The sequence below is a fragment of the Lolium rigidum genome, chromosome 4 (genome assembly GCF_022539505.1).
Source record: "Lolium rigidum isolate FL_2022 chromosome 4, APGP_CSIRO_Lrig_0.1, whole genome shotgun sequence".
Classification (NCBI taxonomy): domain Eukaryota; kingdom Viridiplantae; phylum Streptophyta; class Magnoliopsida; order Poales; family Poaceae; genus Lolium; species Lolium rigidum.
Genome location: NC_061511.1, coordinates 19821245 through 19838036, shown reverse-complemented (window position 1 = coordinate 19838036; position 16792 = coordinate 19821245).

The following is a 16792-nucleotide window of genomic DNA, read 5'->3' as shown; positions in this document are numbered from 1 at the left end:
CGGCTCTCCAGTTATCCGATTCCAGGAACTGTACCTGAACCTCGGCTCCACCTGCTACGTCCTTGTAGCCTCGGTATTCAACAAAGCTATCATCAGGCTCCTCCGATGCGGATCTAACCTTTTGCTGATAAACGTTGGTCGTGGCTTGTCCCCAGGACCAATGTCAATCTCTTCTAGCTCATCAGCCGATGTAAACCCATACCCTAACTTTCCATCGCCTGCTAGATCGATGCTGAACACAGGCAGAACGTATGGCGAGGATAATTTTGACCGATTTCTGGAATCAGCCTCCTTTTTGATTGTATTGCTCAATGAAGGTTTACAACTGATTTGTGCTCCCCTACGGGAGGGAGTCTCCCTACTGCGACTACGTGACATGCCTGAAGTGAGATCATCGCTTTTTATTTTTTGGGGCCGATCGCAGGGATCGGCCTTGCCACGTACGTCGATTGATGTTGCTCTTGCTACTCTGTCAGGCCGGTGGATAAGACCAGCCTCACCCCGTTTTTTGTAACTTCGATGCGCTCACAGCCATCCAAACTGACTCCAGAGAGCGGCTCTTGGTCTTCCGCGTCCCAAATATTCATGCTGGCTATTGAGACCTCGATCGAGTCATCTGCATGAACGACCTCCGCCTCATCTCCATCCCATTGTATCAGGCACTGGTGCATTGTAGATGGAATGCAGAAGTTGGCGTGAATCCAATCCCTCCCTAGCAGGACAGCGTAGGTGCTTTTGCTGTCGACGATGAAGAATGATGTAGGGATGGTTTTTCGGCCTACAGTTAGATCCACGTTCAGAACGCCTTGCGTCTCTGATGCTTGGCCGTTGAAGTCGTTTAGTGTGACGTTGGTTTTGATCAGATCTGCGCTAGAGCGTCCCAAACGCCGTAGCATGGAGTATGACATTATATTGACTGCCGCTCCCGTGTCAACCAACATCTTGCCGACAGGCTGCCCATTGATATAACCTTTTAGGTACAGGGCCTTCAAATGTTTGTAGCCCTTCTCTCGTGGCTTTTCAAAGATAACTGGCCGTGGACCGCAGTCAAACTATGCTATCGGCACTTCTTCGGTTCCTGGAGCACGAAACTCCGACGGAAGTATGAACACCATATTTGTGCCAGCCGATGCCGTCGCATCGGCTTTTACTTGTTTGGGGCGCCATTCTTTCTTCTGTGGACGACTCTCCTCGTCCAAAGTTTGCTGAATTTTCATGGCCAGATCGGGCCGCGCTTTCCTCAACGTGTGCAGGTATTGCGCCTCGGCTTGCTCCAAGCTACGTAGCCGCTGAACCCTATGCTTTTGGGAGTGGCTCGAGTCCATCGGGACACCACCTTGGCCGGTGGTACCTATCCTCTTCTTCATCTTCCGACTCCTCAAAGTCTTCCTCTTGAGATGACTCAGCTCGTCCGTTCCGAGATGGGAGAGGTCCTAGACGCTTGAAAACCGAAACTTCTCATGCGTCCTTCTTCTCGCTGTCTACACTCCGGGCAGTTGTCGATTGTAGGCAATCGGCTCATTCCCGAATCCCAGCGAGTGCTTAAAGAAAGGACAGTCCCGAGTGTCTACCCATGTCCTCCTGCTCTCTTGACTTCCCCTTAGCGCGGTGCTCATATCCTTCGTCGTCTCTATCATACCGACGATATCTTCCATTATCTACGTCAGACCGATGATATCTTTCGTCATCTCTGTCGTACCGCCGACGTCGGTCATACTGACGCTCATACTTGTTAAGGAGATGCGCGGAGAGTGGTCGTTGATATCGCACGCTTCTTACTTGTTCCTCGGTGAGGTACCGTCTGTCATCATATCGGGGCCGGTCGCGTGGGCCGACCTCCTCCTTTTCCTTGCCACGGGAGTGACCGCTTTCTTCTTTATCCTTGCCATGGTGGTATACAGGCCCTGCCATGTTAACATCGAACGAGGAATCTAGCCAACGCCTCGCGGAGTGATTGAGCTCCACCATGTTGACGCCGGGAAACGGATGTGTGTCCACTTTCATGGCAAACTGACCAAGGATCAGACGGCCTTGTTCTATCGCCGTTTGGATCTGCCGACGCAACTCTTTGCAGTCATTGGTGATATGGGTGAACAAATGATGCCACTTGCAGTACGGTCTCCCGTTCATTTCTTGCACCGTAGGGATTTTATGGCCTTCGGGTAACTTCAGCTATTTTTCCTTAAGCAATAAATCGAATATCTGCTCAGCCTTGCTTACATCGAAGTCAAACCCCTTTGGAGGCCCTTGTGGTTTCACCCATTTGCAGGACACGGGAACTTGATGACCCACAAGTATAGGGGGTGTATCGTAGTATCTTCGATAAGTAAGAATGTCGATCCCAACGAGGAGCAGAAGGTGTTGACAGGCAGTTTTGATGAAGGATTCACTGTAAATGCTCACAGACAAGTGTTCAGGGGGTTTTGATGTAACAGATGAATAAAGTACAAGTAAGTAAAATGCGAGAGAAATAATTGCAGCGAGTGGCCCAATCCTTTTTAGCACAAAGGACAAGCCGGTTTGTTTACTTATAATGACCAAACGTTCTCGAGGACACACTGGATTTTAGTCTAGTGCTTTTGCTACATACAGCTGATTAATCTTCATTTTTTTGATAAGTGTTGTGTGGGTGAACCTATGCTAATGTACCGCCCTTCCTAGGACTAATACATACTTGTGATTATACCCCTTGCAAGCATCCGCAACTACAAGAAAGTAATTAAGATAAATCTAACCACAGCCTTAAACTGCGAGATCCTCGCGATCCCTCCCTGCACCGATATACCAACGGGGGTTCAGGTTTCGTCACTCCGGCAACCCCGCAATTGGCAAACGAGTACAAGATGCATTCCCCTAGGCCCATAAATGGTGAAGTGTCGTGTAGTCGACGTTCACACGACACCACTAGAAGAATAACACCACAACTTAAATATCATAACATTGAATATTACTCAACCATAGTTCACTACTAACATTTAGACTTCACCCATGTCCTCAAGAACTAAACGAACTACTCACGAGACATCATATGGAACATGATCGGAGGTGATATGATGATGAATAACAATCTGAACATAAACTTTGGTTCAATGGTTTCACTCAATAGCATCAATAACAAGTAGAAATCGAGTACGGGAGAGTTTCCCCTATCAAACAATCAAGATCAAACCCAAATTGCTACAGCGGTGACGATGTCCAGCGGTGGAGATGGCGGTGATGATGGTGGAGACGATGATGATGGTGATGGAGATGATGTCCAGCTCGATGGCGGTGACGATGGCGTCGATTTCCCCCTCCGGGAGGGAATTTCCCCGGCGGATTCCTGCCCGCCGGAGAGCTCTTTTCTCTCTGGTGTTCTCCGCCCCGCAGAGGCGGCTGTAACCCTTCGTGAGGATTCCTCTCTGGCTTAGGTCTTCGGGACGAAGGGTTTCGCGAAGAAAAGGAGGCGAAAGAGGCTCAGGGGGCCCCACACCACATGGTGGCGTGGCCAGGCCATGGGCCGCGCCACCCTATGGTGTGGGCCCACCTTGGGTCCAGCTGGCTCCCCCTTCTGGCTTCCTTCGTCATCTGGAAAAATAGGATTTTTGTTAAAACTTCCTTCCACAGTTGATCTTCCGAAATATTGCATCCAGCAGAATCCTGGCTCCGGTGCTCGATCTCCAAATAATCATGAAACATGCAAAATAGATGAAATAACATAAGTATTGTGTCCCAATATGAAATATATCAATGAATAACAGCAAATTATGATATAAAATAGTGATGCAAATTGGACGTATCAACTCCCCCAAGCTTAGACTTCGCTTGTCCCCAAGCGAAACTGAACTCGGTAAACAGGTCCACATGTTTATGGAGTGAAGAGTCGATAAATAAAATACGGACAAGAAGCATCATATTCATTCACACAAGACATTATAGTAAACAACTTCCTCATATAACTCAACTTGAAACAAGTATAAGGTAATCACAAATAAGGGTGCATAAGAAATCATAATTGGTGATGGCAAACTTTGTTCTTGGTCAGAGAACAGTTAACAGATTATACTTATCTATTGATCAGCGCTCTCATAATAAAGCTTATGGTAAACTTGCATACTCAATCATATTAATCATTGATGACTTTCAAAGCTATATTCATTCGGGTAAAACTTGTACTAAACAAGAAAGAGTAAAGACATGATGAAGCAAATCACAATATAATAGTTTGATCACAACAACTCAAATGCTTGCTTGAGATGGAGGGAAATAGGTTTACCGACTCAACATAAAGTAAAAGACGAGGCCCTTCGCAGAGGAAGCAGAGATTAAATCATGTGCTAGAGCTTTTTCAGTTTTGAAATCATATAAAGAGAATAAAAGTAAAGTTTTGAGAGGTGTTTGTTGTTGTCAACGACTGGTAGCGGGTACTCTAACCCCCTTGCCAAACAGACCTCCAAAGAGCGGCTCCCATGAAGGACGTTACGTCTACCAGCAAGGTAGATCATCCCTCTTCTCTTTTGTTTACACTGTACTTTAGTTTAGTTTATTTAAGGATGACACTCCCCCCAACCTTTGCTTACACAAGCCATGGCTAACCGAATCCTCGGGTGCCTTCCAACAATCTCATACCATGGAGGAGTGTCTATTGCAAAATTAAGTTGCTTACCGATGAATCGGGGCAAAACATGTGAAGAGAATTATTAATGAAAGTTGATTAATTGGGGCTGGGAACCCCGTTGCCGGCTCTTATTGCAAAATTATAGGATAAGTGGATGAAGCCACTAGTCCATTAATGGAGGCTGCCTAACAAGGCCGAAAGATAAAACACCACATACTTCCTCATGAGCTATAAAACATTGACACAAATAAGAAGTAATAAGTTTTGAATTGTTTAAAGGTAGCACATGAAGTATTTACTTGGAATGGCAGAAAATACCATGCAGGTAGGTAGATATGGTGGACACAATTGGCATAGGTTTGGGTTCGGGTTTGGATGCACGAGAAGTATTCCCTCTCGAGTACGAGTCTTTGGCTAGCAAGGTTAAACAGCAAGCATAGGAGTTGAGGGAAACAAACAAATATACATGTGATAGAAACAATCATGCATCTTACTTGTAAGCACAAACAGTTTTAACTTTAGAATACTAAGCTAAGAGCCGATAAGAAAGATAATAATATCTTCTACATGTATTTCCTCTATTCTTCCTAAACTCAAAGTGTTGTTGCTATTGACCATTGCTAAGTTTGCCAAAACCAAATAGATTTACTCAATGCTCCCAAAGTGGTACCAATACTAAAATCAAGATCAATCATATAGTAGAAATTGCAAACTAAAATAAGGTGTGCAATATGTAAATGATAAGCCTTCTCATTAATATTCCATAACGATAACTCACACCAAGGGATAAATAGACAAACTAAAGGAGAGATACTTCCACACTGCAACCCATCTCATACGATAACTTCCCTACTCATGATATGACACTACTTGATAGTAAAAAGTAAAAGGTAGTAATGATGTGATACCGCGGCACTCCCCCAAGCTTGGAACAAACCAAGGGGATGCTAATACCGATGATGGATTACTCCTTTGGCGATGGTGGTGATGAATTCCCATCTTCAGACTTCCAAGATAGAGGCTGTCCATCAACAAATGACATCTTGGTCTCGGGAATCCTGAAACTAGCAGCACGGCTTATATGTTTAAACCTGTTTTCATACTCACAGTTCTGATTATGAATGTCATAGAGTTGAGCCTGGAGTTTGTTGGTGGTGTCGTGAAGTGAGAGGATGTCGCCCCATAGCTTTGCAGTTTCCATCTCGTGTTCAGCAATGAGTTCAGACACAATCTTGTGGAAGATATCCACTTCATGCTCGACCATCTTCTTGTAATTGAAAACCTCTTGTTCTAGCTTCTCCATCCTGTCTTCCAAGCTTCCTTCTCCTTTGGGACCCTGAACATCTTTGATCTGCAGTTTTCCCTCGACGAGCATCAACTCCTTTGGGTGCATCCTCAGCTCCTCCATGTACAAGTTGCCAACATCCTTGCAGGAGCTGTCCTCCGGAGTTCCCGACGAAGACATGATGGCTCTAGATCCGAAACAAATCCTGGCAGAAACAGCTCGAAACAAAACACGTCGAGAAATCGATATACGGACCTCCAGGGGTCCGGGGGATTTTATAATAAAAATTTTCAGAACAAACGGAAAGTACCAGGTCGAACCAGAGTCGGAAAGGGGCGACGAGGCGGTGCCACCATAGGGCAGCGGGGCCAGGCTGGGGCCCGCGCCAGCCTGTGGTGGCACGCCCTCGTGCGTCTTTTCCACTCCGTTTCGATCTCGTAATTTTTCATATTTTCCAAGAACAACAAAAATATTGTTCGGAAAGTAAATCGCGAACTTTTCATTACCAGTACTGTTACCTATTCAAAGTCGAGTTCTGGCGGACTGTCAATTTGTCCTTTGATGAAAGCCTCTGGTGTTTCCACTTGAATAATATCAACATCAACATTATAAGAATCACCTGAGATATAATGCTTGAGTCTTTGTCCATTCACCACTTGCGTAGCATTGCCTTGGAGAGAGCTAATTTTAATTGCTCCTGAACGATACACCTCCTCAACAACATATGGTCCTTCCCATTTCGAGAGTAATTTCCCGCAAAGAATGCGAGACGAGACCGATACAACGGGACTTTATCCCCAATATTAAACTCTCTTTTGATGATCCTTCTATCATGCCATTTTTTAACTTTTTCTTTAAAGAGTTTAGCATTTTCATAAGCTTCACTTCTCCATTCATCTAGAGAACTTAATTGTAGCAACCTCTTATTACCGGCAAGTTTAGGATCTTTATTTAATTCTCTAACAGCCCGATAAGCTTTGTGTTCTAGTTCTAAAGGTAAATGACAAGCTTTTCCAGTAAACCATTTTATAAGGTGACATTCCCATGGGGTTTTTATAAGCAGTTCTATAAGCCCATAGTGCGTCTTTCAATTTACTAGCCCAATTCTTTCTAGATTTATTAACGGTCTTCTGCAAGATAGATTTAATTTCTCTATTTGATAATTCTACTTGACCACTACTTTGAGGGTGATAAGCGGAAGCAATTATATGATTAATACCATACCTAGCAAGAGTTTTTCTAAAACCTCCATGAATAAAATGAGAACCTCCATCAGTCATAATATATCTAGGTACTCCAAATCTAGGAAAAATAATATCTAAAAGCATTTTTAAAGAGGTCTCACCATCGAGCACTTTTTGTAGGTATGGCTTCCACCCATTTAGTAACATAATCAACAGCAACAAGTATATGAGTGTTACCTTTTGAAGAGGGAAAAGGTCCCATGAAGTCAAATCCCCAACAATCAAACGGTTCAATAACAAGAGTATAATTCATAGGCATTTCATTGCGTATGGAGATATTACCAACCCTTTGACATTCATCACAAGATAAAATAAACTTCCTTGCATCTTTGAAAAGAGTTGGCCAATAAAAACCTGATTGTAGAACCTTTTGCGCGGTTCTATCTCCGGCGTGATGTCCTCCATAAGCACTACCATGACATTTACTCAATATCTCTTGTTGTTCATATTCGGGAACACACCTTCGCAGAATACCATCCACTCCTTCTTTATATAAGTGTGGGTCATCCCAGAAATAATGCCTCAAGTCATAAAAGAATTTCCTCCTCTGCTGAGATGAAAAGGTTGGAGGCAAGTACTTGGAAACAATAAAGTTAGCATAATCGACATACCAAGGACCTGTCTCGCGAGCTCACCTTTATTACAGCCAATTGTTCATTTGGAAAACTATCATTAACGGGAACAGGATCATAAGCAATATTTTCCAATCTAGACAAATTATCGACAACGGGATTATCAGCACCTTTCCTATCTACAATATGTAAATCAAATTCTTGCAAAAGAAGTACCCATCTAATAAGCCTTGGCTTAGCATCTTTCTTTGTCATAAGGTATCTAATTGCAGCATGATCAGTATGAATTGTATCTTTTGGATCAACAATATAGGATCTAAACTTATCACAAGCAAAGACTACAGCTAATTATTCTTTTTCAGTTGTAGCATAATTTCTTTGAGCAGCATCAAGAGTCTTACTAGCATAATGAATAACATTTAATTTTTTATCTACTCGCTGTCCAAGAACAGCGCCTACGAACAAAATCACTAGCATCACACATAATTTCAAATGGTAAATTCCAATCGGGAGGTTCAACTATAGGAGCGAGTTGTTAAGGCTTTCTTTAGAGTTTCAAAAGCTTCCTTACAATCATCATCAAAAACAAAAGGTACATCTTTTTGAAGAAGATTAGTAAGAGGCTTTGAAATCTTGGAGAAATCTTTAATAAATCTCCTATAAAACCCAAGCATGACCAAGAACACTACGAATACCTTTAACATCCCTTGGATAGGGCATCTTCTCAATGGCTTCAACTTTAGCTCTATCAACTTCAATACCTCTCTCGGAAATTTTATGTCCCAGTACAATTCCTTCATTAACCATAAAGTGGCATTTCTCCCAATTAAGAACAAGGTTAGTTTCTTCACATCTCTGCAAAACTTTATCAAGGTTTCGCAAGCAACTATCAAAAGAATTCCCGTAGACGGAAAAATCATCCATGAATACTTCCAGAATACTCTCACAAAAGCCATGAAAAATAGCAGACATGCATCTTTGAAAAGTAGCAGGAGCATTACATAAACCAAAAGGCATACGCCTATAAGCATAAGTTCCATAGGGACAAGTAAAAGTGGTTTTCTCTTGATCTTTAGCTTTAACAGCAATTTGCGAAAACCCGGAATAACCATCAAGAAAGCAAAAATGAGTATTTTTAGATAACCTTTCTAACATTTGATCAATAAATGGTAAAGGGTAATGATCTTTTTTAGTAACCTTATTAACTTTTCGATAATCAATGCACATTCTATACCCTACAACTACTCTTTGAGGTATGAGCTCATCATTATCATTAGGCACAACAGTCATTCCTCCTTTCTTAGGAACGCAATGCACAGGACTAACCCATCTACTATCAGCAATAGGATATATAATACCAGCTTCAAGAAGTCGTAATACCTCATTTCTTACCACATCCTTCATCTTGAGAATTAGACGACGCTGAGGTTCAACAACAGGCTTTGCATCATCTTCCATATTAATGGCATGTTGGCAAATAGAGGGAGAAATCCCCTTCAAGTCATCAAGAGTATAGCCAATAGCACCTCGGTGTTTCTTCAATATTTGCAATAATCTTTCTTCTTCAAATTCTGTAAGCTTAGAACTAATAATAACAGGATATATTTTCTTATCATCAATATGAGCATATTTAAGATTATCCGGCAAAGGCTTTAAATCAAAAACAGGATCTTCCTTTGGTGGCGGTGTTGTACCCAAGTCTTCCACCGGTAAATCATGCTTGAGAATAGGTTGGCGAAGAAAAATCTCCTCAAGCTCATCTCTTTCTTTCCTAAAAACTTCACTCTCGCTATCCTCCAAATGTTGCCGCAAAGGATTATTAGGAACAAGAACAATAGATGCACACTTGCTCCATTTTAAAATCATTACTAGGCAAATCAGCTTTATAAGGAGTTTTGGTAAATTTAGAGAAGTTAAACTCATAAGATTCACCAGACAAATTTAGTCAAAATTTTCTCTTTCTTGCAATCTATAATAGCTCCACAAGTATTTAGAAAAGGTCTACCAAAAATGATAGGACAATAATCACTAGCAAGCAGAACCAAGTACCAAAAAGTCAGCGAGGATATTTAATCTTACCACATAGAACTTCCACATCTCGAACAATACCAATTGGAGAAATAGTTTCTCTATTAGCCAGCTGAATAACCACATCAATATCTTCAAGTTCACAAGAATCAATTTCGTGCATAATCTCCGTGTAAAGCTCATAAGGTATAGCACTAACACTTGCACCAATATCACATAAACCATAATAGCAATGATCACCAATTCTAACAGATAGCATAGGAACACTAGCTTGTTTGGGTTTATTAGGATGTGAAACAATATTAGAAGCATCTTCACAGAAAATAATATGACCATCCTCTACATTTTCAGTCACAAGATCTTTAACTATGGCAACAGCAGGTTCAACTTTTATTTGTTCTTCAGGTTCTACAGGTTTCTTTTCACTTTTATGAACCGCACTATTTATAACAGAGTACTCCCTCATTTTAGCAGGAAAAGGAGTTTTTTCAATATAAGCTTCAGGAATAACACGATCAGCAGTTTCAACTACAACACACTTATTAATAGATGAATCAATTTTATCTTTATACGGTTCATGATACTTATCAAAATTCTTCTTAGGCAATTCATAATGAGAGGAAAAAGCTTTATAAAGGTTTGCAGCAACTTGAGAATCAAGACCATATGTAGCACTCATATTACAAAATGTATCAGTATCCATAAAAGCTTCAATGCATTTATAATCATAAATTATATCTGATTCTCTATCCTTGTCGTTCTCCCAACCTTCAGTATTTTCTTGGATCCGATCAAGAAGGTCCCTTTTAAACTCTTCTTTGTTGCGTGTAAATGATCCAGAACAAGAAGTATCCAGCAAGGTCTTGTCTTGAAAAGAAAGTCTTGCATAGAAATTATCAATAATAACATTACCAGGAAGCTCATGAATCGGGCATTTGAGCATTAAAGACTTCAATCTCCCCCAAGCTTGGGCAATACTCTCTCCATCATGAGGCCGAAATTATATATGCAGTTCCCATCTTTGTGAATTTCACTTGGAGGATAAAATTTGGAATAAAATAAAGGCACAATGTCCTCCCAATCAAGAGAATCACCATTCTTCAGCAATTTATACCAATGCGCCGCTTTACCGGACAAGCGATATAGAGAATAGCTTCTTCCTAACTTCATTCATAGCAATACCTGCACATTTGAATAACCCGCATAATTCATGCAAAAACAGTAAATGATCACCGGGATGGACAGTTCCATCCCCTTCATAGCGGTTATCCATAACATGTTCAATAATTTTCGTAGGTATTTTATATGGTATTAATTCCTCACCTGGCGCCTCATCCACTACCGTTGCGGTAGTAGTAGATTTCTCAAAAGAAATTGAAGAGAAGATCTCTCCATAATGACTTATAGCAAGAACGAGAAATAAAATCAGCACAAACGAGTAAAGGTTTTCCTTACCAATTCCACTTACCAATAGCGCTTCACTCTCCGGCAACGGCGCCATAAAATAGTCTTGATGACCCACAAGTATAGGGGTGTATCGTAGTATCTTCGATAAGTAAGAATGTCGATCCCAACGAGGAGCAGAAGGTGTTGACAGGCAGTTTTGATGAAGGATTCACTGTAAATGCTCACAGACAAGTGTTCAGGGGGTTTTGATGTGACAGATGAATAAAGTACAAGTAAGTAAAATGCGAGAGAAATAATTGCAGCGAGTGGCCCAATCCTTTTTAGCACAAAGGACAAGCCGGTTTGTTTACTTATAATGACCAAACGTTCTCGAGGACACACGGGATTTTAGTCTAGTGCTTCCGCTACATACAGCTGATTAATCTTCATTGTTTTGATAAGTGTTGTGTGGGTGAACCTATGCTAATGTACCGCCCTTTCTAGGACTAATACATACTTGTGATTATACCCCTTGCAAGCATCCTCAACTACAAGAAAGTAATTAAGATAAATCTAACCACGACCTTAAACTCTGAGATCCTGCGATCCCTCCTGCATCGATATACCAACGGGTGTTCAGGTTTCTGTCACTCCGGCAACCCCGCAATTGGCAAACGAGTACAAGATGCATTCCCCTAGGCCCATAAATGGTGAAGTGTCGTGTAGTCGACGTTCACACGACACCACTAGAAGAATAACACCACAACTTAAATATCATAACATTGAATATTACTCAACCATAGTTCACTACTAACATTTAGACTTCACCCATGTCCTCAAGAACTAAACGAACTACTCACGAGACATCATATGGAACATGATCAGAGGTGATATGATGATGAATAACAATCTGAACATAAACTTTGGTTCAATGGTTTCACTCAATAGCATCAATAGCAAGTAGAAATCAGTACCGGGAGAGTTTCCCCTATCAAACAATCAAGATCAAACCCAAATTGCTACAGCGGTGACGATGTGTAATATCCCAGGTATTGGGGTTACAAAAATAGAGGAAACAGATGTGTGCATTGCATTCATGCATAGAAAATCTGGGGAATTTTCGCGCTTTAAAGTAAAACAGATCCACGATGGCTGAAGTTTCACTTGACCTTGGTGGAATTGAAGTAGCTCATCAAGTCAAGCGCTATAAACCTCATTGTGACTTTGCTAAAACCTTGTTTTGGGTAGAGATGATTTGATCTAAGGGCTTAGATCAAATGGAATTAAATCTAACACAACAACACTTCAATCAATGATCAACTACTTGATCTTATTAAAGATCACAACATAATATTCCTTGCCATAACATATGAACATCAATTCAATTGCAAATCAAGTAACAATAAAATGGAGAAAACTATTATTGACTTATCTTCTCCATGTCTTAAACTAATCCTTGATCCTATCATGAACCTCATGGTATCCATTCCACTTCAACATTGGAATAATAACAAGGAGATCCACTCAAGAAATAGAATTCTTCTCTATTCCAAATAGTTATACATCAAACCTAGAGAGGTGAGAGTTCTATTATAATTATTAAAGAAGCAATAACAAAACTTGAGTTAAACCTTGGATATACATCCAAGTATTCAAATCATCATCCTCAAGACAACCCTAGAGAGAGATAACCATTAATGTTAAACATAGATCTTGATGATCACATCAACCTCTATGGAGCCTAATATTAGGTTAGCATTGAAGTCCTTCCCAAATGAGAGAGATCATCCATACTAATCCTAGTTCTATCTACTCAAATATCCAAATGGTTAAACCATCAGTTCTTGAGGGAACTTTAAGTAAATATCTCAGGCATTTTCCTGGGATATAAGATAATTGAGACAACCATAACCATGTTTACCCAAGAAACTATAAGGGAGATATTATGTTTAGTTAATCTAGACAATGCTTGATCATGGAAGTGAGAACCCCATTTAATGAGAGATCCTTAGGAAGCCAAACCTTGACCATTATTAATTAAGTGATGATCATAAACCCTAAGAACTTGAGGTATGGAGAATAAACCCTAACAGGATAAGTAGATCTCATTCACCACATGAAATCATAGGGAGGTAACTAGTAGGCAACCCTAGGCTTATATTCCAACCTCAACTTGTGATTCAATTTGTGATCATAAGTAGAATTCTACCATATCTACATTCCACATATTCTTCATTTAAGAAACATAAGAAAACCTTAGAGTAAAACTCTATACTTTATATGGTGAGCAACCATATATCCATATGACCAAAGTTAACTATAAAAAGAACTATAACCAATGTAGTTACTTAAATGATAAATTGAGGTTAACAATAGAAGCCAATTGGTAGAAGATAAAACTTATTCTCAAGTCCTTAGTAACTAAAGGAGAACAGAAACAATTAAGCAAGTAACCATATTACCTTGGTTAGGAGAGATTAAACCCTAGCACATGCAATATGGTGTTATCTCATCTTTACAACCTAGAATTAAATCTCAACCTTAGTTTATGTATCACTATGGTGATCATAACATAAAGCTAGGCCCTAAGTGAGATTCAAACCAATTGCCATTAGGAAATGTGATGAGAACCCTAGAATTGTTCACTAGTTAAAACCTATACTTAATTATGGAGCATAAGATAAACCTAGTTTAAAACCTTTAGTTAAACCATGTGTGGTGATCAACCACTTAACCTTGTAAACAAGACCAAACCATTCTGGAAACAATATCTACCTTAGATATTTTCAAAGATAAGAATAGTGATAACATTGAAATAGGATTATAATAATTATAAGACCCTAACAAATAGGCTCACATAAATCATATGCAAGTGAACCAATTCTTAATTAATAGATCCAACCCTAATGATAACTCCTAAAATCCTTAGAGTAGAAGTACTCAACTCCAACAATTCAAAACAGATTGACTCACCAAGAAAAAGAAAATTAAAGAGTAAATATAAACTCATGCCTATTTGTTATTTTGGATAAGCCAACAAGCATGAAATGTAACCAAGTATAAAATACTTGACTTAAATAGGAAAGTGGTGTAATAGTCATTGCACTACATATTAATGGATTTAACATAGTAATAAAACCTGCAAGATATAAATAGGATTCAAATTTGAATTATAAAAAAAACAGAATTGAAAACAGAAAATAAAACGAGAAAAAGAAGAGAAGAGGGAAAAACTCACCTGGACCTACCGGAGCGCCGCAGCCCAACAAGCGGCCCAGCGAGGAGACCACCAACGCGGCCCAAGCACAACCCACCAGCAGCCCACCTACCAGCCCACCGTACCTGTTCAAAATAAACGAAGGAGGGGCTTCGTCCTCATCTCCTTCTCCACGCATGGACGACAGCGAGATGGCGTGCTCCCTTTCTCCCTCTCGGCGGCGGCCTGCCCTTGCTCGATGGTGTGGCGTGGCGTGCTCCACCGTGCGGTATAAAACCCTGGACGAACAAGAGCTGCTCGTTTCTTCCTCCTCTGTCCCAAATTCTCCACGCCGAAACCCTAAACCGCACTGCCTCCGGCCATCGCCGACGATGGAGACATCCCCGTGCCTCGCCGAGACCACCATCGGAACCGCCGTCCCCGACATGGTCTCCGTGCGCGGGGAATCGAGCCGAAGCTCCCGCCAGCGACCACGCCTGGCCGTCTTCTCCGACGCCGGTGACGGCTCAATCCGGCGGCACAGACCCTCTCCGGCTTCGCCGTCATGCTTGGCGTGACTCTGGTGAGCTTCCAAGTCCATTAGCATGCTCACAAAGCTCAATTAAGTGCCGTAGCATACTCCTCGACGATAGACCGTAACCACCGCCGCAAACCATCACCGTCGGCCGAGCTCCGGCGACCCAAACACAACGGCGCCGCCCTCAAACGGTTCCCCATGACACCCGAGTCGCATACGCTTAGTTCCCCGCTCGCGCACGTCCAGAATCGTCGTCGATTGACGAATTCCCCGCCGTCCAGTAGCCTCTGGGGATGAACTCGATTTTGACTTCGGTCAAAATCGACGTGGACACTGGGTCCACCAGTCAGTGGCTGCATGGGTAACTGACCGGGTGCATTTAGTCATTTCTCTGTTTTAAGTTTAAATCCCATTATTCCGAAACTTCATTTAATTATAGAAAATACATAAAAACTCAGAAAAATAAATATAAGATATCAAAATTCTTATAAAGATAAACCCTATCCAATAAAAATATAAAATGAAATTTTTATTTTTAATAAAAATTCAGTTATTTAATACTTGTTAATTAAGCCTTTAATTTTAATTCCAAATTTAATTAAAACCCAATAATTAGGAAAAACTTCAGAAAATAAATAAAAACCAGTAACTAATTAAGGAAAACATTAAAATTAATTTTCCTTTTCTATTAATTTATTAAATCCTTATTAAGGGGATTTAAAGCCTAATTAATAATTACCTTAATTATTAGTTCTTTAAAAAAATAATAAAATACCAAATCTAATATTAATTTTATTTCAAATTTATTAATAACTTCAACCTTAAAGTGAAGTTATTAATTCAAGAACTTTAGGGTATTTAGAAAACCCTAATTTCATAAGTAATAAAACCAGGAACTCATCATTTCATGTGAAACCCTAAACCCTAACTACATTTAGAACCTAGTTCCATTATTACATGTGAACCCTAATTTGCTTCTAACCTAAACCCAAAGTTAGAACAGATGATCATGGTACTTTATTTCAAATCATAGAGCCATCATTAGCAACTAAAAGACATACATATGTTCACATAAAATGTAGAACCCTATCACTAGCAACTTAGTATTTGATGTATACATATCACTAAACCTAGTTGATCAAGTAGGATCAACCAAGTTTAAACCCTAGCCTCTACTGTCAAAACCATCATCCTTATTCATCCATGCTTAGCATCACACCATTGTGATGAACCCTAATAACAACTATACCAAATATTGTGCATTACCTAACCATATTCCACTAAACCCTACTAGTGTGAGATACTTATGAACCATCCTATTTAGGAACCAGCCATTCTCTACTTAGAAACCCAATAGCTAATACAAGACAACCTCAACCTTAATTGTTATACTTCTTATTATTTAAGAAGTATGTTCTTCAAAAGTTATTCTTTTGAAGTAAACAGGGAACCATCATCAACCCTGCTTATAAGAACCTATAAGTCCTAGCCAGCTATCACTAGCAAGATAAACCAACCTTGACCACAACCATGTATAATGAATTGCTTAGGATGCTTAGGCTTATCTTAACCAATCAAGCCTAGTTGCTGATGAATCCAACTATGTTGTGATCCATCTACTACTTACTCCAGAAACCAATTAGAACCATAGAAAACCATAGAACCTCACAAACCTAATTATCATACTTGTTCTTTATCAAAGTACATGTTCTTTAAAAGTTATTCTTTTAAAGTATATGATAATCAATCATTAACCATGCCATATAGTACTAAAACCGACCACTCGTTACGTACTTGTTAACATTATGCCAATTATCATTCTTTGTGTGCTCAATTGATTATTATGCTCTATTATCTACCTGTTTATAATACCAAGTAAACCACACTTGAATAAGAACTTTGTATGTGAATCACTCTAAAAGTGCAACACACCCTAAACCAATCAT